General features: G+C 43.3%; 1 long non-coding RNA gene across 1 annotated transcript; it reads left to right on the plus strand.

The window, feature by feature from the left end:
• The first annotated feature begins 19,713 nt into the window (after positions 1-19,713).
• Positions 19,714-25,593, plus strand: LOC137095316 (uncharacterized). Its single transcript, XR_010908825.1, has 3 exons — positions 19,714-19,803; positions 23,616-23,693; positions 25,390-25,593. It is a non-coding gene; the product is annotated as an uncharacterized lncRNA (long non-coding RNA).
• The last annotated feature ends 512 nt before the right edge of the window (positions 25,594-26,105 follow it).

The raw sequence follows: 26,105 nt of genomic DNA on the forward strand, positions 1-26,105 counted from the left end.
CCTTTTCAGTGGTGGCCCCTCGACTCTGGAACTCACTTCCCAAGGATATCAGACAGGCCCAAGGGAGAGGGCCATTTCACTGGTGGCTCCCCTACTCTGGAACTCACTTCCCAAGGATATCAGACAGGCCCAAGGGAGAGGGCCTTTTCAGTGGTGGCTCCCCGACTCTGGAACTCACTTCCCAAGGATATCAGACAGGCCCAAGGGAGAGGGCCTTTTCGGTGGTGGCTCCCCGACTCTGGAACTCACTTCCCAAGGATATCAGACAGGCCCAAGGGAGAGGGCCTTTTCGGTGGTGGCTCCCCGACTCTGGAACTCACTTCCCAAGGATATCAGACAGACCCAAGGGAGAGGGCCATTTCACTGGTGGCTCCCCTACTCTGGAACTCACTTCCCAAGGATATCAGACAGGCCCAAGGGAGAGGGCCTTTTCGGTGGTGGCTCCCCGACTCTGGAACTCACTTCCCAAGGATATCAGACAGGCCCAAGGGAGAGGGCCTTTTCGGTGGTGGCTCCCCGACTCTGGAACTCACTTCCCAAGGATATCAGACAGGCCCAAGGGAGAGGGCCTTTTCAGTGGTGGCTCCCCGACTCTGGAACTCACTTCCCAAGGATATCAGACAGGCCCAAGGGAGAGGGCCTTTTCGGTGGTGGCTCCCCGACTCTGGAACTCACTTCCCAAGGATATCAGACAGGCCCAAGGGAGAGGGCCTTTTCGGTGGTGGCTCCCCGACTCTGGAACTCACTTCCCAAGGATATCAGACAGACCCAAGGGAGAGGGCCATTTCACTGGTGGCTCCCCTACTCTGGAACTCACTTCCCAAGGATATCAGACAGGCCCAAGGGAGAGGGCCTTTTCAGTGGTGGCTCCCCGACTTTGGAACTCACTTCCCAAGGATATCAGACAGGCCCAAGGGAGAAGGCCTTTTCGGTGGTGGCTCCCCGACTTTGGAACTCACTTCCCAAGGATATCAGACAGGCCCAAGGGAGAGGGCCTTTTCAGTGGTGGCTCCCCGACTCTGGAACTCACTTCCCAAGGACATCAGACAGGCCCAAGGGAGAGGGCCTTTTCGGTGGTGGCTCCCCGACTCTGGAACTCACTTCCCAAGGATATCAGACAGGCCCAAGGGAGAGGGCCATTTCACTGGTGGCTCCCCGACTCTGGAACTCACTTCCCAAGGATATCAGACAGGCCCAAGGGAGAGGGCCTTTTCAGTGGTGGCTCCCCGACTTTGGAACTCACTTCCCAAGGATATCAGACAGGCCCAAGGGAGAAGGCCTTTTCGGTGGTGGCTCCCCGACTTTGGAACTCACTTCCCAAGGATATCAGACAGGCCCAAGGGAGAAGGCCTTTTCGGTGGTGGCTCCCTGACTTTGGAACTCACTTCCCAAGGATATCAGACAGGCCCAAGGGAGAGGGCCTTTTCAGTGGTGGCTCCCCGACTTTGGAACTCACTTCCCAAGGATATCAGACAGGCCCAAGGGAGAGGGCCTTTTCGGTGGTGGCTCCCCGACTCTGGAACTCACTTCCCAAGGATATCAGACAGGCCCAAGGGAGAGGGCCTTTTCGGTGGTGGCTCCCCGACTCTGGAACTCACTTCCCAAGGATATCAGACAGGCCCAAGGGAGAGGGCCTTTTCGGTGGTGGCTCCCCGACTCTGGAACTCACTTCCCAAGGATATCAGACAGACCCAAGGGAGAGGGCCATTTCACTGGTGGCTCCCCTACTCTGGAACTCACTTCCCAAGGATATCAGACAGGCCCAAGGGAGAGGGCCTTTTCAGTGGTGGCTCCCCGACTTTGGAACTCACTTCCCAAGGATATCAGACAGGCCCAAGGGAGAAGGCCTTTTCGGTGGTGGCTCCCCGACTTTGGAACTCACTTCCCAAGGATATCAGACAGGCCCAAGGGAGAGGGCCTTTTCAGTGGTGGCTCCCCGACTCTGGAACTCACTTCCCAAGGACATCAGACAGGCCCAAGGGAGAGGGCCTTTTCGGTGGTGGCTCCCCGACTCTGGAACTCACTTCCCAAGGATATCAGACAGGCCCAAGGGAGAGGGCCATTTCACTGGTGGCTCCCCGACTCTGGAACTCACTTCCCAAGGATATCAGACAGGCCCAAGGGAGAGGGCCTTTTCAGTGGTGGCTCCCCGACTTTGGAACTCACTTCCCAAGGATATCAGACAGGCCCAAGGGAGAAGGCCTTTTCGGTGGTGGCTCCCCGACTTTGGAACTCACTTCCCAAGGATATCAGACAGGCCCAAGGGAGAAGGCCTTTTCGGTGGTGGCTCCCTGACTTTGGAACTCACTTCCCAAGGATATCAGACAGGCCCAAGGGAGAGGGCCTTTTCAGTGGTGGCTCCCCGACTTTGGAACTCACTTCCCAAGGATATCAGACAGGCCCAAGGGAGAGGGCCTTTTCGGTGGTGGCTCCCCGACTCTGGAACTCACTTCCCAAGGATATCAGACAGGCCCAAGGGAGAGGACCTTTTCAGTGGTGGCTCCCCGACTCTGGAACGCAATTCCCAAGGATATCAAACAGGCCCAAGGGAGAGGGCCTTTTCAGTGGTGGCCCCTCGACTCTGGAACTCACTTCCCAAGGACATCAGGCATGCCCCAACTCTGGCAGTCTATATTACATTTGGCCCGGCCATTGGTTTTTAAATGCTTGTGTGTTGTTGATTATTGTTTATTTTTTGTTTATGAGATTTATATTAACCATTTTGTATTTATTATTTCATTATTGCCTTTGTTTATTGACATACTTTGGGCTCGGCCTCATGTAAGCCGCACCGAGTCCCCTGGGGAGATGGTAGCGGGGTATAAAAAAGTTTTATTATTATTATATTATTATTGTCCATAGACACCTCCAAGGTCATGTGGCCAGCATGACTGCATGCAGCGCTCTTACCTTCCCGCTGGGGCGGTACCTATTGATCTATTCACATTTGCATGTTTTCGAACTGCTAGGTTGGCAGAAGCTGAGGCTGACAGCAGGAGCTCACTCCGCTTCCCAGATTTGAACCTGCAACCTTTCGGTCAACAAGTTCAGCAGCTCAGCGCTTTAACCACTGCGCCACCTGGGGCTCTCCTATACATATGTGTGTGTGTGTGTGTGTGCGCGTGTATATATATGTATACATATGTATATGTGTGTATGTGTGTATGTGTGTATGTGTGTGTGTGTGTGTGTCTTTGTGTGTTTGTGTGTGTATGTGTATGTGTATATATATATATGTGTGTGTGTGTGTGTGTGTGTATATGTGTGTGTATGTATGTGTGTGTTTGTATGTATATGTGTGTGTGTGTGTGTGTGTGTATATAAATGTAATGTTCGTTTGTGGGATTCACAGAACTCAAAAGCCACTGGACGAATTGACACCAAATTTGGACACAAGACACCTAACAACCCAATGTCACTAAAAAAAACATTGATTTTGTCATTTGGGAGTTGTAGTTGTTGGGATTTATAGTTCACCTACAATAAAAGAGCATTTTGAACCCCACCAACGATGGAATTGAACCAAACTTGGCATACAGAGATCCCATGACCAACAAAATACTGGGTTTGGTGGACATTGACCTTGACTTTGGGAGTTGTAGTTCACCTACATCCAGAGATCACTGTGGACTCAAACAATGATGGATCTGGACCAAACTCGGCACAAAGACTCAATATGCCCAAATGTGAACACTGGTGGATTTTGGGGAAAATAGACTGACATTTGGAAGTTGTAGTTGATGGGATTTATAGTTCACCTACAATCAAAGAGCATTCTGAACCCCACCAACCATGGAATTGAACCAAACTTGGCACACAGAGATCCCGTGACCAACAGAAAATACTGGGTGTGGTGGACATTGAACTTGAGTTTGGGAGTTGTAGTTCACCTGCATCCAGAGATCACTGTGGACTCAAACAATGATGGATCTGAACCAAACTCAACACGAAGACTCAATATGCCCAAATGTGAACACTGGTGGAGTTTGGGGAAAATAGAATCTTGACATTTGGGAGTTGTAGTTGCTGGGATTTATAGTTCACCTACAATCAAAGAGCATTCTGAACCCCACCAAGGATGGAATCGAACCAAACTTGAGCAAAGAACTCCCATGACCAACAGAAAATACTGTGTTTTCCGATGGTTTTTGGCGACCCCCCCCCCCCCCCCCAGGTGTCCCAACCCCCTGGTTGAGAAACATAAGCAGAAAGCTGGCGTCCCTTGGAGCCCTTGGGAGATCATGCGCCCTTTCCTCCATTGCGTTTATGTCATGCGCTTAAAAGCCGCGGATCATCCATTATCAACGCAATGTTACTATTATTATTAATGCTTCTTGGCTTCCTCAGGGAACTCAAATGCAAACTCTGAGAAATTGCTTACTTTCTCCCTCTAATAATACATTATGCTTGTTTCCTGGGTGTAGGTGAACTACAGCTCCCAAAATATCAGGTTGCCAACTTCTCAACCGGCTCCTGCAGCTGTGCCTTTAAGACAAGTGATGTTTTCATCTGATATTCTCTGATGTTTGGGATGCATCCACACTGTAGAACTGATACAGTCTGATGCCACTTGGATGCTATAAGATCCTGGGATTTGTAGTTTTACAAGGCCATCGAAATGGTCTCAAACATTGCATTGCTTCTACAGGATAGTTGGAAGACCAACCGATCTTAATGACAAAGGAACCGGACATATGACATTCCCCCCTCTGATCAGGTGGCAACCCCATTCTGTAAGTTGAGAGCACTCCAGATTTTTCGAAAGAGGTTGCCGCCGTACTACAGCTCCCAGCATTCTTCGCTATTCTTATCTATGTGGGTTTAAAGGGCATCCTGGGACTTGTAGTTTTGCTCAAAGTGCATCTACATTGCAGAATGATGGCAGTTCCGCACCGCTTGAACTGCCATGGCTCCATGTTATGGGATCGTGAGAGTTGTAGTTTCACTAAGGACATATGGGACTTGTAGTTGCATTAAGAGCACATCTACACTGCAGAACGAATGCAGTTTTGCACCACCTGAACTGTCATGGCTGCAATGCTATGGGCTCCTGGGAGCTGTAGATTGGCCAGGGACACATGGGAATTGTAATTTCACTAAGGACACATTTACACTGTAGAACGAATGCAATTTTGCACCACTTGGCTGCAATGCTATGGGATCCTGGGAGTTGTAGATTCACTAAGGATACATGGGAGTTGTAGTTTCACTAGGGATGCATCTACACTGTAGAACGAATGCAGTTTTGCACCACCTGAACTGCCATGGCTGCAATGCTTTGGGATTCTGGGAGTTGTAGTTTCACTAAGGACACATGGGACTTATAGTTGCTCTAAGGATGCATCTACGCTGTAGAACGAATGCAATTTTGCACCACCTGAACTGTCATGGCTGCAATGTTTTGGGATTCTGGGAGTTGTAGTTTCACTAAGGACACATGGGAGTTGTAGTTTCACTAAGGCTGCATCTACACTATATAACGAATGCAATTTTGCACCACCTGAACTGTCATGGCTGCAATGCTTTGGGATTCTGGGAGTTGTAGTTTCACTAAAGACACATGGGAGTTGTAGTTTAGTTAAGGATGCATCTACACTGTAGAATGAATTCAGTTTTGCACCACCTGAACTGCCATGGCTGCAGTGCTTTGGGATTCTGAGAGTTGTAGTTTCACTAAGGGCACATGGGACTTGTAGTTGCACTAAGGACACATCTACACTGTGGAATGGATGCAGTTTGATACTGCCTGAAACTAAGTAGAGGCAATGCTACAGGAGCCTGGGACTTGTAGTTTCATTAAAGATCTACATTGTAGAACGAATGCAGTTTTAATAGAATCCTAGAGTTGGAAGAGACCTCCTGGGCCATCCAGTCCAACCCCATTCTGCCAGGAAGGAGGAATATTGCATTCAGAGCACCCCTGACAGATGGCCATCCAGCCCCTGTTTAAGAGCTTCTAAAGAAGGAGCCTCCACCACACTCCCTCCGGGGCAGAGAGTTCCACTGCTGAACGGCTCTCACAGTCAGGAAGTTCTTCCTAATGTTCAGATTTGTCCTGGCTGCAATGCTATGGGATCCTGGGAGTTGTAGTTTTGCTAAGGACACATCTACCCTGTAGAATGGATGCACCTGAACCGTCTTGAGTGCTATGGGATCCTGGGTTGCAGTTTGCCGACTCCTCTGTAGCTAAGGAGGCCCCCCATCAAAACTACAACTCCCAGAGCCCTATAGCCTTGCAGCCTTGGCAATGAAAATGCAGGCAAGAGAGGGCTTTCCTTCCCAGGTGGGTCTCGCAGGTAAGGCGATCCCTTTGCTGGGAGCCACCTGAATGGCAGGTATTGCCTTACCTGCCTCCCCTCCTTCTCTAATGTAGTCACTTTACTCGCTTCTCGCTCAGGGAAAAGGAGTATTTGGTGACCTTTGGAAAGAAGCAGGAAAACAAGAAAGGAGACCATGTCATTCATCATCCAAGGAAGCCCTAGGCAAGTCACAGAACTCAAAAACCACTGGACAAATGGACACCAGATTTGGACACAAGACACCTCTCAGGCCAACAAGTGTCCATCACCCCTCAAAACACACAAAAAATCCAGCAGAACCGACTTAAAAACCCCCAAAATAAACTATATATACATATACACATGCACACATACATACAAACACACACACACATATATATACACAAGCACACACAAATATACACATGCACACATACACATATAGACATACATACACACATATATACACAAGCACACACAAATATACACATACATATACACATGCACACATACATGCACACATACACATATATTTACATATACACATGCACACATACACATATATTTACATATACACATGCATACATACACACATACACGTATAGACATACATACACACATATATACACAAGCACACACAAATATACACATACATATACACATGCACACATACATGCACACATACTCATATATTTACATATACACATGCACACATACACAAATACACATATAGACATACATACACACATATATACACAAGCACACACAAATATACACATACATATACACATGCACACATACATGCACACATACACTTATAGACATACATACACATATATATACACAAGCACACACAAATACACACATACATATACACATGCACACATCCATGCACACATACACATATATTTACATATACACATGCACACATACACATATATTTACATATACACATGCACACATACACACATACACGTATAGACATACATACACATATATACACAAGCACACACATATACTCAATATACATATACACATATAAACACAGAAATACACAAATATATACACACGTATACACACATATATACACACACATATGCACACACACACACACACATATACATCCATCTATATATATATATATATATATATATATATATATATATATATATGCAAACACACATATATACACAGATACACAAATATATACACAGACATAAACACATATATACACACACAAAACACATACACAGACTACACATACACACAAACACACATGTACACATATAGACATACATACATATATATATATATATATATATATTTATATATATTATACACAAGCACAGACATATACTCAATATACATATACATATAAACACAGAAATACACAGAGATATACACACGTATACACACATATATACACACGCATATACATCCATCTATCTATATATCTATCTCTATCTATCTATATATATGCAAAAACACATACATACACAGATACACAAATATATACACACACATAAACACATATATACACACACAAAACATATACACAGATTGGGCCACAGCAATGAGTGGCAGGGGACGGCTAGTATGTGTGTGTGTATATCTATATAGATATAGATATAGATATAGATATAGATATAGATATAGATATAGATATAGATATAGATATATCCTGCTTCTAGGCCCATCTATTCCTTGCAAACCCATGGCTTCAAACCAAAGCTTTTTTGTGTGTTTAGACTTTGCGGAATGATGCGAAAATAGAACGCCGTTTGTTTATTTACTCCAAGGGGCATATAAAATGATGGTGGTGGTAGTAGTGGTAATGGTGGTTGGTTGGTGTCTAACTGGGTGGTCTGGTCTTTATTTACATTATTTTCAACTGCAATGAATAAAGATTGTGATGCTAAACTTAAGGATTGCAACCAGAAACAATAGAACTGCCTAGAATGGACTCTGAGGTTGGAGCGCCACCTAGTGTCCGGCCTGAGAAAGTGACGCCTCTGAAGTTTCAGATTCTGTAATTAGCAGAACTTAGGAAAGCAAGGTTTGCTTAATTGAGACATTAATTCGAATGTAACGTTAGAAAATGTTGACCAAAATGACCGTGGCTGCCAATGACCTTGGCAGCCACGTCTCCACCAAAGTCAACATTGAGACGAGAATACATCCGTAGGGAGACCAAGGGGCTTGTTTATAAAGCCATTGTCCTCCCAACCCTGCTATATGCCTGTGAAACGTGGACTGTCTACAGACATCAACACTGAGACAGAAATACAACACCACCTGAGCTCTGCGAGTGCAGCATTTTTCCGAATGAAGCAGAGAGTGTTTGAGGACTGGGACATCCGTACGGAGACCAAGCTATTGTCCTCCCAACCCTTCTATACGCCTGCAAAACGTGGACTGTCTACAGACATCAACACTGAGACAGAAATACAACACCACCTGAGCTCTGCGAGTGCAGCATTTTTCCGAATGAAGCAGAGAGTGTTTGAGGACTGGGACATCCGTACGGAGACCAAGCTATTGTCCTCCCAACCCTTCTATACGCCTGCAAAACGTGGACTGTCTACAGACATCAACACTGAGACAGAAATACAACACCACCTGAGCTCTGCGAGTGCAGCATTTTTCCAAATGAAGCAGAGAGTGTTTGAGGACTGGGACATCCGTACGGAGACCAAGCTATTGTCCTCCCAACCCTGCTATACACCTGCAAAACGTGGACTGTCTACAGACATCAACACTGAGACAGAAATACAACACCGCCTGAGCTCTGCGAGTGCAGCATTTTTCCAAATGAAGCAGAGAGTGTTTGAGGATCAGGACACCCATAGGAAGACCAAGGGGCTTGTTTACAGAGCCATTGTTCTCCCAACCCTGCTCTACGCCTGCGAGATGTAGACTGTCTACAGACGTCAACATTGAGACAGAAATACAACACCACCTGAGCTCTGCAAGCGCAGCTTTTTCCCCGAATGAATCAGAGAGTGTTTGAGGACCGGGACATCCTTAGGGAAACCAAGGAGCTTGCTTAGAAAGTTCTTGTTCTCCCAACCCTGCTATACGCCTGCGAGACGTGGACTGTCTACAGACGTCAACACTGAGATGGAAATACAACACCTCCTGAGCTCTGTGAGTGCAGCTTTTTTCCGAATGAAGCAGAGAGTGAGGACTGGGAAATCCGTAGGGAGACAAACCAAGGGGCTTGTTTACAAAGCCATTGTTCTCCCAACCCTGCTATACGCCTGCGAGATGTGGACTGTCTACAGACGTCAACATTGAGACGGAAATACAACACCGCCTGAGCTCTGCGAGTGCAGCATTTTTCCGAATGAAGCAGAGAGTGTTTGAGGACCGGGACATCCGTAGGGAGACCAAGGGGCTTGTTTATAAAGTTATTGTCCTCCCAACCCTGCTATACACCTGCAAAACGTGGACTGTCTACAGACATCAACACTGAGACTGAAATATAACAGTGCCTGAGCTCTACGAGTGCTGCGTTTTTCCGAATGAAGCAGAGAGTGTTTGAGGACCGGGACATCCGTAGGGAGACCAAGGGGCTTATTTATAAAGCTCTTATCCTCCCAACCCTGCTATACGCCTGTGAGACGTGGACTGTCTACAAACGTCAACATTGAGATGGAAATACAACACCGCCTGAGCTCTGCGAGTGCAGCTGAACATGAGGAAGAACTTCCTAACTGTGAGAGCCGTTCAGCAGTGGAACTCTCTGCCCCAGAGTGTGGTGGAGGCTCCTTCTTTGGAGGCTTTTAATCAGAGGCTGGATGGCCATCTGTCAGGGGTGATTGAATGCAATTTTCCTGCTTCTTGGCAGAATGGGGTTGGACTGGATGGCCCATGAGGTCTCTTCCAACTCTTTGATTCTAGGATTCTATGATTCTATGACTGGGCCACAGCAACACGTGGCAGGGGATGGCTAGCCTAATCAATATTGTGATGTTAAACTGATTGGTTGCAATCAAAAGCAATAGAACGGCATAGAATTGCCAGTGAGGTTGGAGCGCCACCTAGTGTCTGGCCCGTGAAAGTGAAGCCCCTGAAGTTTCAGAGTCTAGGTTCTTGTGGGTTTTTTTCGGGCTCTATGGCCATATTCTAGAGGCATTCTCTCCTGACGTTTCGCCTGCATCTATGGCAAGCATCCTCAGAGGGAGTGAGGTCTGTTGGAACTAGGAAAAAGGGTTTATGTATCTGTGGAATAATGACCAGGGTGGGACAAAGGACTCTTGTCTGCTGGAGCGAGGTGTGAATGGGTTGTTGTAGGCTTTTTCGGGCTTTATGGCCATGTTCTAGAGACATTCTCTCCTGACGTTTCGCCTGCATCTATGGCAAGCATCCTCAGAGGTCAGTTGGAACTAGGAAAAAGGGTTTATGTATCTGTGGAATGACCAGGGTGGGACAAAGGACTCTTGTCTGCTGGAGCCAGGTGGGAATGGGTTGTTGTAGGTTTTTCTGGGCTTTATGGCCATGTTCTGGAGGTAATTTTTCTCTTGACGTTTCGCCTGCATCTATGGCAAGCATCCTCAGAGGGAGTGAGGTCAGTTGGAACAAGGAAAATGGGTTTATATATCTGTGGAATAATGACCAGGGTGGGACAAAGGACTCTTGTGTGCTGGAGCCAGGTGTGAATGTTTCAGCTGATCACCTTCATTATGTGGAATAATGACCAGGGTGGGGCAAAGGACTCTTGTCTGCTGGAGCCAGGTGTGAATGTTTCAACTGACCACCTTGATTAGCATACAATGGCTTGACTGTGCCTGGGGCAACTTTTGTTGAGAGGTGATTAGATGTCCCTGCCCGCTTCCTGTCTGTTGTTGTGCTGTTGCAATTTTAGAGTTTTTTTAAGGAAACCATGAAAATGAACAAAATCTGGCTACCAGTATTAAAAAAAACTCTAAAATCGCAACAGCACAACAACAGAGAGGAAACAAACAAGGACATCTAATCACCTCTCAACAAAAGATTGCCCCAGGCACTGCCAGGCCATCAAATGCTAATCAATGTACAACCTATGAAATATTACGACACTATGAGAGGGTGAAACTATGCAAAATAGTTTACACCATGGGGAAACTACAACTCCCATTATGTGTCATTATATTTCATAGTGTGGACTGCATTACAGTCATTATTATTATTATTATTATTATTATTATTATTAGTGTGTCCAAACAAAATAAAATAAAATACAATAAAATAAACACCGAGATAGAACTAAATATCAGGCATATTAAAAATAATAAGTCGTTAATCCCTTTAAGAGGAAACGAGGTTCCGGGAACAATGTTTGTTTGCGCTTTTCTGCCAAAAGGGAACCTGTTCCGCTGGTTCCGGATTCGAACAAAACAATAAGGGAAGATTCACAATGGAAGGGGAGTATCTCGAAGCTTTGGGAGTTGTAGTTTCTCCAAGGACTTTGGCCTCCAAACGACAACTCTTGGACTCTCATAGGCGATGGCGTGAGACATCGTTCGCTCTAGAGTGTGGGTGTGCCCTTAGTGGAACTATAACTCCCCATAGTGTAGGGTCAAACTGCATTCATTCTATAGTGTAGTATGGACTCAATAGCTTGATACGCTATAACTCCCAGGACCCCAATAGCATTGGGCCCCAGCACTTAATGTAGGGTCAAACTGCATTCATTCTACACTGTAGATACACTCTTAGTAAAAATACAACTCCCAGGATTCCATAGCACCCTTAGTGAAACTACAGCTCCCAGAATCAAACTGCATTCATTCTACAGTGTAGATACACTCTTAGTAAAACTACAACTCCCAGGATGCCATATCACCCTTAGTGAAATTACAGCTCCTGGGACCCCAATAGCATTAGGCCACAGCACTTAATGTAGGGTCAAACTGCATTCATTTTATAGTGAAAATACACTCTTAGTAAAACTACAACTCCCGGGATTCCATAGTAGCCTTAGTGAAACTACATCTTCCAATTCCCAGGATGTCATAGCACCCTTAGTGAAACTGCAGTTCCCAGGATCCCATGGGATTGGACTACAGTAATTAATGTAGGGTCAAACTGCATTCATTCTACAGTGTAGATACAATCTTAGTAAAACTACAACTCCCAGGATGCCATATCACCCTTCGTGAAACTACAGCTCCCGGGACCCCAATAGCAATAGGCCACAGCACTTATGTAGGGTCAAACTGCATTCATTCTATAGTGAAGATACACTCTTAGTAAAAATACAACTCCCAGGATTCCATAGTAGCCTTAGTGAAACTACGTCTTCCAATTCCCAGGATGTCATAGCACCCTTACTGAAACTACAACTCCCACGACACCACTAGCATTGGGCCCCAGCACTTAATGTGGGGTCAAACTGCATTCATTCTACACTGTGGATACACTCTTAGTAAAAATACAACTCCCAGGATTCCATAGTAGCCTTAGTGAAACTACGTCTTCCAATTCCCAGGATGTCATAGCACCCTTACTGAAACTACAACTCCCACGACACCAATAGCATTGGGCCACAGCACTTAATATAGGGTCAAACTGCATTCATCCAACAGTCTAGATGCAGTCTTAGTGAAACTAGAACTCCCAAGATTCCGTAACATTGGGATACAGCGTTACCAATTGGTGTCAAACAGCATTCGTTCAACAATTTTTCAGCAAACTACAACTCAGAGGGATTCACAGCACCCTTACAGAAACTACTAATCCCAGGGTCACATAGCAAGGAGCCATGGTGGTTCAAGTCATATCAAAAGGGCATTAATCCTACGGTCTAGAGGTGCACCATTACTGAAACTACAACTCCCAGGGATTCACAACACCCTTACCTAAGCTACAAATCCCAGGGTCCCATAGCAAGGAGCCGTGGTTGTTCAAGTCGTATTGAAAGGGCATTCATGCTACAGTCTAGAGATGCACCCTTACTGAAACTACAACCTCCGGGGATTCACAGCACCCGTAGCGAAACTACAACTCCCAGTGACCCATAGTAGGAAGTTGTGGTGGTTCAAGTCATATCAAAAGGGCATTCACGCTACAGTCTAGAGGTGCACCTTTAGTGAAACTACAACTCCCAGGGATACACAGCACCCTCAGCGAAACTACAAATCCAAGGAATTCATAGCACCCTCAGCGAAACTACAACTCCCAGTGACCCATAGTAGGGAGTTGTGGTGGTTCAAGTCATATCAAAAGGGCCATTCACGCTACAGTCTAGAGGTGCACCTTTAGTGAAACTACAACTCCCAGGGATTCACAGCACCCTCAGCGAAACTACAACTCCAAGGGATTCACAACACCCTCAGCGAAACTACAACTCCCAGGGTCCCATAGCATGGAGCTGTGGTGGTTCAAGTCATATCAAAAGGGCATTCACGCTACAGTCTAGAGGTGCACCTTTAGTAAAACTACAACTCCCAGGGATTCACAGCACCCTCAGCGAAACTACAACTCCCAGGGATTCACAACATCCTCAGCGAAACTACAACTCCCAGTGACCTATATTAGGAAGTTGTGGTGGTTCAAGTCATATCAAAAGGGCATTCACGCTACGGTCTAGAGGTGCACCTTTAGTGAAACTACAACTCCCAGGGATTCACAGCACCCTCAGCGAAACTACAACTCCCAGTGACCCATATTAGGAAGTTGTGGTGGTTCAAGTCATATCAAAAGGGCATTCATGCTACAGTCTAGAGGTGCACCTTTAGTGAAACTACAACTCCCAGGGATTCACAGCTACCTCAGCAAAACTACAACTCCCAGGGTCCCATAGCATGGAGCTGTGGTGGTTCAAGTCACATCAAAAGGGCACTCATCCTACAGTCCAGATGCACCTTTAGGGAAACTACAACTCCCAGAATCTCGTAGCATGGAGCCAGGGCAGTCCAAAGTGCTTTTAAACTGCATTAACTCTGCAGTGCAGATGTGCCCCTTCTTTGCAACCCCTTAAGGGGTTTTTTGGCGGCCTTAAAAATATGAGGAAGTGTGAGCCTGGAAATAAAAGTTCCTTTAGAAAAGTTCCAAACTTGAGTGTGATTGGCATCCCTTGAGAACCTGAGAAGACGGCTTTCGAGAGGCTTTTGAGCAAACAGAGAGTGAATGCGTTTCTGCCTGAATGGCTCTGCGGATTGTCCGGGGAATTAGTGTCCCCCCCTTGGAGTCCCCTCCTCTCACCCTTTGCAACAAAAGAGGCACCCAAACCAGTTTGAGTCCCAGTTCCGGACTCCATTGCACTGGCTGGCATGGCCAAGGCGACCGCATGGCTTCTGGCCCTCCTGGCCGTCTCTTTGGGGACCGCTTTCGGCGGAGGTGAGCAGCCAGGTAAGGACACATCCAGGTAAGGTCAATGGGGAAAGGGTCCCACCTCAACTGGAGGCAGCATTGGCATCTATTGGACCCTCAAAACACTCCAGGTTTGAGTCTCAGCTCCAAGAAAACACCTCTCAAAGTTAGTTCCTTTAAAGTTCGGACTAGAATCCGGAGCGGATTCCCCTCTTATTAGGTTTATCATCTACTACTAGCCTCAGAAGTGTTTAGTAGCTTTTCAGTGGAGTTGTTTCGCCAAAAATGACTTTTTTTGCAGCCCAAAATTTCAAGGTGGGCTCGTTTAAAGTTCGGACTAGAATCCGGAGCAGGTTTACAACTTATTAGGTTTACCATCTACTTAGCTCCGTAGCATCTATTGGACTCTCAACTCAGTCCAGGTTTGAGTCTCAGCTCCAAGAAGATTTGAGTCTCAGCTCCAAGAAAACACCTCCCAAGGTTAGTTCCTTTAAAGTTCGGACTAGAATCCGGAGCGGATCCCCCTCTTATTAGTTTTACCATCGACTAGCTCCACAGCACCTATTGGACTCTCAATCCACTCACTCCAGGTTTTCGAGTCTCAGCTTCAAGAAAACTCCTCCCAAGGTTAGTTCCTTTAAAGTTCGGACTAGAATCAGGAGCGGATTCCCCTCTTACTAGGTTTACCATCTACTAGCTCCCTGGCCTCTATTGGACTCTCAACCCACTCCAGGTTTGAGTCTCAGCTCTAAGAGAACACCTCCCAAGGTTAGTTCCTTTAAAGTTCGGACTAGAATCCGGAGCGGATCCCTGTCTTATTAGGTTTACCATCTATTAGCTCCCTGGCATCTATTGGACTCTCAACCCACTCCAGGTTTGAGTCTCACCAAGAAAACACTTCCTAAGGTTAGTTCCTTTAAAGTTCGGACTAGAATCCGGAGCGGATCCCTCTCATTAGGTTTACCATCTATTAGCTCCCTAGCATCTATTGGACTCTCAATCCACTTCAGGTTTGAGTCTCAGCTCCAAGAAAACACTTCCCAAGGTTAGTTCCTTTACAGTTCGGACTAGAATCCGGAGCGGATCCCTCTCTTATTAGGTTTACCATCTATTAGCTCCCTGGCATCTATTGGACTCTCAATCCACTCCAGGATTTCGAGTCTCAGCTTCAAGAAAATTCCTTCCAAGGTTAGTTCCTTTAAAATTCGGACTAGAATCCGGAGCGGATCCCTCTCTTATTAGGTTTACCATCTATTAGCTCCCTGGCATCTATTGGACTCTCAACCCACTCCAGGTTTGAGTCTCAGCTCCAAGAAAACACTTCCCAAGGTTAGTTCCTTTAAAGTTCGGACTAGAATCAGGAGCGGATTCCCCTCTTATTAGGTTTACCATCTACTACTAGCCTCATAGAAGAGTTTAGTAGCTTTTCAATGGAGTTGTTTGGCCAAAAATGGCCTTTTTTGCAGCACAAAATTTCAAAGTGAGCTCATTTAAAGTTCGGACTAGAATCCGGAGCAGAATCCCCTCTTATTAGGTTTACCATCTACTTAGCTCCATAGCATCTATTGGACTCTCAACTCACTCACTCCAGGTTTGAGTCTCAGCTCTAAGAAGGTTTGAGTCTCAGCTCCAAGAAAACACCTCCCAAGGTTAGTTCCTTTAAAGTTCGGACTAGCATCCGGAGCGGATTCCCCTCTTATTAGGTTTACCATCTACTAGCTCCATGGCATCTATTGGACTTTCAATCCACTCACTTCAGGTTTTCGAGTCTCAGCTTCAAGAAAATTCCTCCCAAGGTTAGTTCCTTTAAAGTTCGGACTAGAAGCTGGAGCGGATTCCCCTCTTATTAGGTTTACCATCTACTACTAGCCTCATAGAAGAGTTTAGTAGCTTTTCAATGGAGTTGTTTGGCCAAAAATGACTATTTTTGCAGCCCAAAATTTCAAAGTGGGCTCATTTAAAGTTCAGACTAGAATCCGGAGCAGAATCCCCTCTTATTAGGTTTACCATCTACTTAGCTCCATAGCATCTATTGGACTCTCAACTCACTCACTCCAGGTTTGAGTCTCAGCTCCAATAAGGTTTGAGTCTCAGCTTCAAGAAAATTCGTACCAATGAGTTCCTTTAAAATTCGGACTAGAATCCGGAGCGGATCCCCTCTTGTTAGGTTTACCATCTACTAGCTCCCTGGCATCTATTGGACTCTCAATCCACTCCAGGTTTTTGAGTCTCAGCTCCAAGAAAACACCTCCCAAGGTTAGTTCCTTTAAAGTTCGGACAAGAATCCGGAGCGGATTCCCCTCTTATTAGGTTTACCATCTACTACTAGCCTCATAGAAGTGTTTAGTAGCTTTTCAATGGAGTTGTTTGGCCAAAAATGACTTTTTTTTTGCAGCCAAAAATTTCAAAGTGGGCTCGTTTAAAGTTCGGACTAGAATCCAGAGCAGAATCCCCACTTATTAGGTTTACCATTTACTAGCTCCCTGGCATCTATTGGACTCTCAACTCACTCCAGGTTTGAGTCCCAGCTCCAAGAAGGTTTGAGTCTCAGCTCCAAGAAAACACCTCCCAAGGTTAGCTCCTTTAAAGTTCATACTAGAATGCGGAGCGAATTCCCCTCTTACTAGATTTATCATCTACTACTAGCCTCAGAAGTGTTTAGTAGCTTTTCAATGGAGTTGTTTGGCCAAAAATGACTATTTATGCAGCCCAAAATTTCAAAGTGCGCTCATTTAAAGTTCGGACTACAATCCGGAGCAGTATCCCCTCTTATTAGGTTTACCATCTACTTAGCTCCATAGCATCTATTGGACTCTCAACTCACTCACTCCAGGTTTGAGTCTCAGCTCTAAGAAGGTTTGAGTATCAGCTCCAAGAAAACACCTCCCAAGGTTAGTTCCTTTAAAGTTCGGACTAGAATCCGGAGCGGATTCCCCTCTTATTAGGTTTACCATCTACTAGCTCCATGGCATCTATTGGACTCTCAATCCACTCACTCCAGGTTTTCGAGTCTCAGCTTCAAGAAAATTCCTCCCAAGGTTAGTTCCTTTAAAGTTCGGACTAGAATCCGGAGCGAATTCCCCTCTTATTAGGTTTATCATCTACTACCAGCCTCAGAAGTGTTTAGTAGCTTTTCAATGGAGTTGTTTGGCCAAAAATGACTTCTTCTTTTTTGCAGCCCAAAATTTCAAAGTGGGCTCGTTTAAGGTTCAGACTAGAGCCCGGAGCAGATTCCCCATTTGAATTATTACATACCACTAGTTGTATCGAAGATGGGCCCAAAATGCCTTTTTTCTAGCCCAAAACCAGGGGTTCCAGGACATTGAAGGCATCCCCATAGGGCTCCCAATGGATCCTCACCTGGACAACTTTCTTTTCTTTCTTTCCCTCTCTTTACCCCTCCCCACCTTCCCTTCCTTCCTTCCTTCCTTCCTTCCTTCCTTCCTTCCTTCCTTCCTTCCTTCCTTCTTCCTTCTTTCTCTCTCTCTTTACCCCTCTGTATTTCTCTTTCCTTCCTTCCTTCCTTCCTTCCTTCCTTTCTTTCTTTCTTTCTTTCTTTCTTTCCCTTACCCTTTCCCTTTCTCTTTCTCTTTCTCTTTCTCCCGCTTTCCTTTCTTCTTCCTTCCTTCCTTTCTTTCTTTGTTCCTTCCTTCTTTCTCTTCCTTCTTTCTTTTCTTTTTTTCATTCTTTCTTTCCCTCTCTCTCTTTTTCCCTCTCTCTTTTTCCCTCCTTCCTTTCTTCTTCCTTCCTTCCTTCCTTCTATTTCTTTCTTTTCCTCTCTCTCTTTTTCCCTCCTTCCTTTCTCCTTCCTTCCTGCCTTCCTTCCTTCCTTCCTTCCTTCCTTCCTTCCTTCCTTCTCTTCCTTCCTTCCTTCCTTCCTTCCTTCCTTCCTTCCTTCCTCTTTCTTTCTTTCTTTCTTTCTTTCCCTTACCCTTTCCCTTTCTCTTTCTCTTTCTATTTCTCTTTCTCTTTCTCCCGCTTTCCTTTCTTCTTCCTTCCTTCCTTTCTTTCTTTGTTCCTTCCTTCTTTCTCTTCCTTCTTTCTTTTCTTTTTTTCATTCTTTCTTTCCCTCTCTCTCTTTTTCCCTCTCTCTCTTTTTCCCTCCTTCCTTTCTCCTTCCTTCCTTCCTTCCTTCCTTCCTTCCTTCCTTCCTTCCTTCCTTCCTTCTATTTCTTTCTTTCCCTCTCTCTCTTTTTCCCTCCTTCCTTTCTTCTTCCTTCCTTCCTTCCTTCCTTCCTTCCTTCCTTCCTTCCTTCTATTTCTTTCTTTCCCTCTCTCTCTTTCTCCCTCCCTCCTTCTTTTCCCTTTCCATCCTTCCTCCCTCCCTTCCTTTTCTATCTTTCCTTTTCTCTCTTTTTCCTTCCTTCTTTCCTTCCTTCCTTCCTTCCTTTCCCCCTCTCTCTTTCTCCCTCCTTTCTTCTTTCTTCTTCCTTCCTTTCTTTCCTTCTTTCTTCCTACCTTCTTTATCATCCTTCCTTCTTTCTTTTCTTTTCTTTCTTTCTTTCTTTCTTTCTTTCTTTCCTCTCCCTCTTTTCCCCTCCTTCCTTTCTTCTTCCTTGCTTCCTTCCTTCTATTTCTTTCTTTCCCTCTCTCTCTTTTCCCCTCCTTCCTTTCTCCTTCCTTCCTTCCTTCCTTCCTTCCTTCCTTCCATTTCTTTCTTTCCCTCTCTCTTTCTCCCTCCCTCCTTTTCCCCCCTTTCCATCCTTCCTCCCTCCCTTCCTTTTCTATCTTTCCTTTTCTTTTTCCTTCCTTCCTTCCTTCCTTCCTTCCTTTCCCCCTCTCTCTTTCTCCCTCCTTTCTTCTTTCTTCTTCCTTCCTTCCTTTCCTTCTTTCTTCCTACCTTCTTTATCATCCTTCTTTCTTTTCTTTTCTTTTCTTTTCTTTTCTTTTCTTTTCTTTCTTTCTTTTCTTTCTTTCTTTCTTTCTTTCTTTCTTTCTTTCTTTCCTCTCTCTCTTTTCCCCTCCTTGCTTTCTTCTTCCTTGCTTCCTTCCTTCTATTTCTTTCTTTCTTTCCCTCTCTCTCTTTCTCTCTCCTTGTTTTCTCTTTCCTTCCTTCCTACCTTCCTTTTCTATCTTTCTTTCTCTCTTTTTTTCCTTTCTTTCTTTCTTTCTTTCTTTCTTTCTTTCTTTCTTTCAGTGTCAGATGGCAGAGAGCACCTTGGCCTCCCAAAGGCAGAACTGGGCAGGTCGAAACGGAGCCCAGGTGGGACGGAACTCTGCCCATGCCCAGGTGAGCCTTTTCCCCATATTCATTTTAACTCTTCTGTTTCCTTGTTTCAAGTGAAACGTGGACTGTCTACAGACGTCACACTCAAGTGAAACGTTATAATATATAATTATAATATAGTAATAATAGAATAGAATAAAATAAAATATTTAATGATTATTAAATAACAACATATATAATAAATATAACATTGTTTTTAATAATAATAATTTATTAGTATTGAGAAACAATAAATATAATGACTATAGTATCGAAATAAAAGGATAAATAAGTAATAAAAAATAGTTCAGTATTAATTATTGACTATAATGTAATAATGATAACATAGTAATAATAGTGCGCATGTAGAAGAAGACCTACACGCCACTCTAAACATCTTATGCTGATGATAACGTAGTCTGTGCTCATTTAGAAGGAGACCTACAAGTCATTCTAAATGCCTTTGCAGAAGCATATGAAAAGCTTGGCCCCTCACTGAACACCGAGAAAAGTAAAGTGCCCTTCCAGTGTGTCTACGAACGTCACACTCAAGTGAAACGTGGACTGCCTACAGACATCACACTCAAGTGAAATGTAGACTGTCTACAGACATCACACTCAAGTGAAATGTGGACTGTCTACAGACGCCACACTCAAGCGAAACGTGGACTGTCTACAGACGCCACACTCAAGTGAAACGTGGACTGTCTACAGACATCACATTCAAGTGAAATGTGGACTGTCTACAGACGTCACACTGAAGTGAAACGTGGACTGCCTACAGATGTCACACTCAAGTGAAACGTGGATTGTCTACAGACATCACACTCAAGTAAAACGTGGACTGCCTACAGACGTCACACTCAAGCGAAACGTGGACTGTCTACAGACGTCACACTCAAATGAAATGTGGACTGTCTACTGATGTCACACTCAAGTGAAACGTGGACTGTCTACAGACATCACATTCAAGTGAAATGTGGACTGTCTACTGATGTCACACTCAAGTGAAACGTGGACTGCCTACAGACGTCACAATCAAGTGAAATGTGGACTGTCTACAGATGTCACACTCAAGTGAAACGTGGATTGTCTACAGACATCACACTCAAGTAAAACGTGGACTGCCTACAAACGTCACACTCAAGCGAAACGTGGACTGTCTACAGACGTCACACTCAAGTGAAATGTGGACTGTCTACTGATGTCACACTCAAGTGAATCGTGGACTGTCTACAGACGTCACACTCAAGTGAAACGTGGACTGCCTACAGACGTCACACTCAAGTGAAACGTGGACTGTCTACAGACGCCACACTCAAGTGAAACGTGGACTGCCTACAGACGTCACACTCAAGTGAAATGTGGACTGTCTACAGACGCCACACTCAAGCGAAATGTGGACTGTCTACAGATGCTACACTCAAGTGAAACGTGGACTGTCTACAGACGTCACACTCAAGCGAAACGTGGACTGTCTACAGACATCACACTCAAGTGAAACATGGATTGTCTACTGATGTCACACTCAAGTGAAACGTGGACTGCCTACAGACGTCACACTCAAGTGAAATGTGGACTGTCTACAGATGCTACACTCAAGCAAAATGTGGACTGTGTACAGACATCACACTCAAGTGAAACATGGACTGTCTACTGATGTCACACTCAAGTGAAACGTGGACTGTCTACAGACGTCACACTCAAGCGAAACGTGGACTGTCTAATGACGTCACACTCAAGTGAAACATGGACTGTCTACAAACGTCACACTCAGGTGAAACGTGGACTGTCTACAGACGTCACACTCAAGCGAAATGTGGACTGTCTAATGACGTCACACTCAAGTGAAACATGGACTGTCTACAAACGTCACACTCAGGTGAAACGTGGACTGTCTACAGACGTCACACTCAAGTGAAACGTGGACTGCATACAGATGTCACACTCAAGTGAAACATAGACTGTCTACAAACGTCACACTCAGGTGAAACGTGGACTGTCTACAGACGTCACACTCAAGTGAAACGTGGACTGCATACAGATGTCACACTCAAGTGAAACATGGACTGTCTACAAACGTCACACTCAGGTGAACCGTGGACTGTCTACAGATGTCACACTCAAGTGAAATGTGGACTGCATACAGATGTCACACTCAAGTGAAACATAGACTGTCTACAAACGTCACACTCAGGTGAAACGTGGACTGTCTACAGACGTCACACTCAAGTGAAACGTGGACTGCATACAGATGTCACACTCAAGTGAAACATGGACTGTCTACAAACGTCACACTCAGGTGAAACGTGGACTGTCTACAGACGTCACACTCAAGTGAAACGTGGACTGCATACAGATGTCACACTCAAGTGAAACATGGACTGTCTACAAACGTCACACTCAAGTGAAATGTGGACTGCCTACAGTCGTCACACTCAAGGGAAACTTGGACTAATATATTTGCAACCACTCATAATAGTAATAATAAAATAAAATAAAATAAAAATGGTTAAATAATGATTCTTAAATAATAATAATAATATATTTGCAACCGATCGTAATAGTAATAATGGAATAAAATAAAATAAAAATGGTTAAATAATGATTATTAAATAATAATATATTTGCAACCAATCATAATAGTAATAATGAAATAAAATAAAATAAGATAGTTAAATAATTATTATTAAATAACAAATAATAATAATAACATATTTGCAACCAATCATAATAGTAATAATAGAATAAAATAAAAAATGGTTGAATAATGATTATTAAATAATAATAATATATTGCAAACAATCATAATAGTAATAATAGAATAAAATAAAATAAAATAGTTAAATAATGATTATTAAATAACAATAAATAGAATAAATATAACAATGTATTTAATAATAATAATAATAATATATTTGCAACCAATGATAATAGTAATAATAGAATAAAATAAAATAAAAATGGTTAAATAATGATTATTAAATAATAATAATATTAATAATAATATATTGCAACCAATCATTATAGTAATAATAAAATAAAATAGTTCAATAATGATTATTAAATAACAATTAATTATAATTATAATAATATATTGCAACTGACTGTAAAAGTATTAATAGAATAAAATAAAATAAAAATGGTTAAATAATGTTTATTAAATGACAATTAATAATAATAATATATTTGCAACCAATCATAATAGTAATAATAGAAAAAAACAAAATAAAAATGGTTAAATAAGGATTATTAAATAACAATAAATATAATAAATATAACAATATATTTAATAATAATAATAATATATTTGCAACCAAACATAATAGTAATAATAGAATAAAATAAAATAAAAATGGTTAAATAATGATTATTAAATAATAATAATATTAATAATAATATATTGCAACCAATGATAATAGTAATAATAGAATAAAATAAAAATGGTTAAATAATGATTATTAAATAGCAATAAATATAATAAATATAACAATATATTTAATAATAATAATAATAATATATTTGCAACCAATCATAATAGTAATAATAGAAAAAACAAAATAAAATAGTTAAATAATGATTATTAAATAACAGTAAATGTAATAAATATAACAATGTATTTAATAATATATTTGCAACCAATGATAATAGTAATAATAGAATAGAATAAAACAAAATAGTTAAATAATGATTATTAAATAACAATAAATATAAATATAACAATGCATTTAATAATAATAATAATAACAACAACAACAACAACAACAACAACAACAACAACAATAATAATATATTTGCAACTAATCATAACTGGCTCACCCATCATCCCTTTCCAGGCATGGAGGGACCCCCAAAACACAAGCGCCCCAGAGTTTCCTGTCCTTGCAACCATGTTGGCTTCTTCTCCATGACAGGTAAGGAGATGTTTTGGGGTGCAATTGGCCCCCAAATGTCAATGAGGAGGGACCCTTTTATTTTCCTGGAGGAGGAGGCGGGGAATTGTATCCCTTGGCAACGAGATGGGCAGGAGGGAGAGCCAATCCCAGGCCTTCCCCTTGCATGGCTGGAATGGGGTCAGTCTAGATGGCCCTTGAGGACCCCCTTCCAAGTCTATATATATATAATCCCAGTGGCCACCTGGGGAGCTCTATTGGTTCCCAATTAAGGATGTTGGGAGTTGCATCCTCAATTGGGATGCAATAGCAATTTTAATCATAGCAATAATATTAATAATATTAATAATAATAATATTTAATATTTGCTTTCCAAAATTGGAACTCGAAGCAGCTTGCAATTTTATTTTTACAAAAATGCAAATTAAAAACATGCAAAAATTACATATTAAAATGAAATTTAATTACAGTATAGAAACCATTCTAAATTAAATTAAACTGCAATTTATTATTATTATTATTTTTAATAATAATAATATATTTAATATTTCCTTCCTAAAATTGGAACTTGAAGCAGCTTGTAATTTTATTTTTACAAAAATGCAATTAATTAAAAACATGCAAAAATTACATATTAAAATAGAATTTAATTACAATATTGAGACCATTCTGAATGAAATTAAACTGTAATTTATTATTATTATTATTATTATTATTATGTTAATAATAATAATAATAATAAATTGCAGTTTAATTTCATTTAGAATGGTTTCAATACTGTAATTAAATTATTTTTAATATGTAATTTTTGCATGTTTTTAATTTGCATTTTTGTAAAAATAAAATTGCAAGCTGCATCGAGTTCCAGTAGCATGCTGTGAATTGCAGTCATGTGGAAAGTTCTATTGATTCCCGTTGGCTTTGCCAGCAAGGGGATGATGGGCATTGCAATCTATGAACATACGGAGAGCTATTGGCTCCCATTGGCTATGTTGGCTAAGGGATGCTGGGAGTTGCAGTCGAAGGACATATGGAGAGAGCTTTGGATTCCCATTGACAAGGGGATGCTGGGCATTGCAGTCCATTGGCTAGGGGGTGCTGGGAGTTGTAGTCCAAGAACATATGGAGAGAGCTATGGATTCCCATTGGCCGTGGCATGCTGTGAATTGCAGTCATGTGGAAAGTTCTATTGATTTCCATTGGCTTTGCCAGCAAGAGGATGGTGGGCATTGCAGTCTAAGAACATACGGAGAGCTATTGGCTCCCATTGGCTATGTTGGCTAAGGGATGCTGGGAGTTGCAGTCGAAGGACATATGGAGAGAGCTTTGGATTCCCATTGACAAGGGGATGCTGGGCATTGCAGTCCATTGGCTAGGGGGTGCTGGGAGTTGTAGTCCAAGAACATATGGAGAGAGCTATGGATTCCCATTGGCCGTGGCATGCTGTGAATTGCAGTCATGTGGAAAGTTCTATTGATTTCCATTGGCTTTGCCAGCAAGAGGATGGTGGGCATTGCAGTCTAAGAACATACGGAGAGCTATTGGCTCCCATTGGCTATGTTGGCTAAGGGATGCTGGGAGTTGCAGTCGAAGGACATATGGAGAGAGCTTTGGATTCCCATTGACAAGAGGATGCTGGGCATTGCAGTCCATTGGCTAGGGGGTTCTGGGAGTTGTAGTCCAAGCCCACCTGGAGGACGCTATCCTCTCTTTGCAGAAGAACCCCATCATCGTCGTCGCCGCCACCGCCACCGCCGCCACCACCACCACCATGCCCATCATCCCAGCAGCAAAGCCAAGCATCCCCGGCAGCAGAGGAAGGAGAAGCAGTGCCTGCAGTTCCTGAAGTATTGCTTCTTGCGGCAGATCAGCATCCCCCTTTAGCACTAAGCAAGCCCGATCAATAAAGCTATTGATTTCCAAAGGGACCGCCTCTTCCTACTGTCTTCTTCCAAAACTTAAGCAAACAACGAGGATGTTGGTCCTCTTCTGTACCAAATACACATCAACTGAAATAATAATAATAATAATAATAATAATAATTCGGCCAATTCGTGAACAAACTGTGAGGAAAATCCAAAATGTTCTCCTGACTTGGTAAACGTGGGTTCCAAGGTAGACAGTCCGCTGGATTGAAGGTGATGCAGTTGAACGACAGGTCTGTCAATGGTAAAACATCAACCATTCAGGATCTAATACTTGAGGAAAAGGCAGATCTGGCGTGCATCACGGAGACCTGGTTGGACGAGGCTGGAGGGGTTAATCTCACCAAGCTTTGCCCACCAGGTTATGCCGTGCAACACCAACCGAGATCCGGGGGGCGGGGAGGCTGAGTTGCAATAGTCTATAAAGATTCCATCTCCTTGGTCAGGTACCCGACCTTACAGTTGACTTTGTTTGAATGTGTCCACCTGAGGTTAGGAGACCGGGACA

Source organism: Anolis sagrei, chromosome Y, assembly GCF_037176765.1.
Source record: "Anolis sagrei isolate rAnoSag1 chromosome Y, rAnoSag1.mat, whole genome shotgun sequence".
NCBI lineage: Eukaryota > Metazoa > Chordata > Lepidosauria > Squamata > Dactyloidae > Anolis > Anolis sagrei.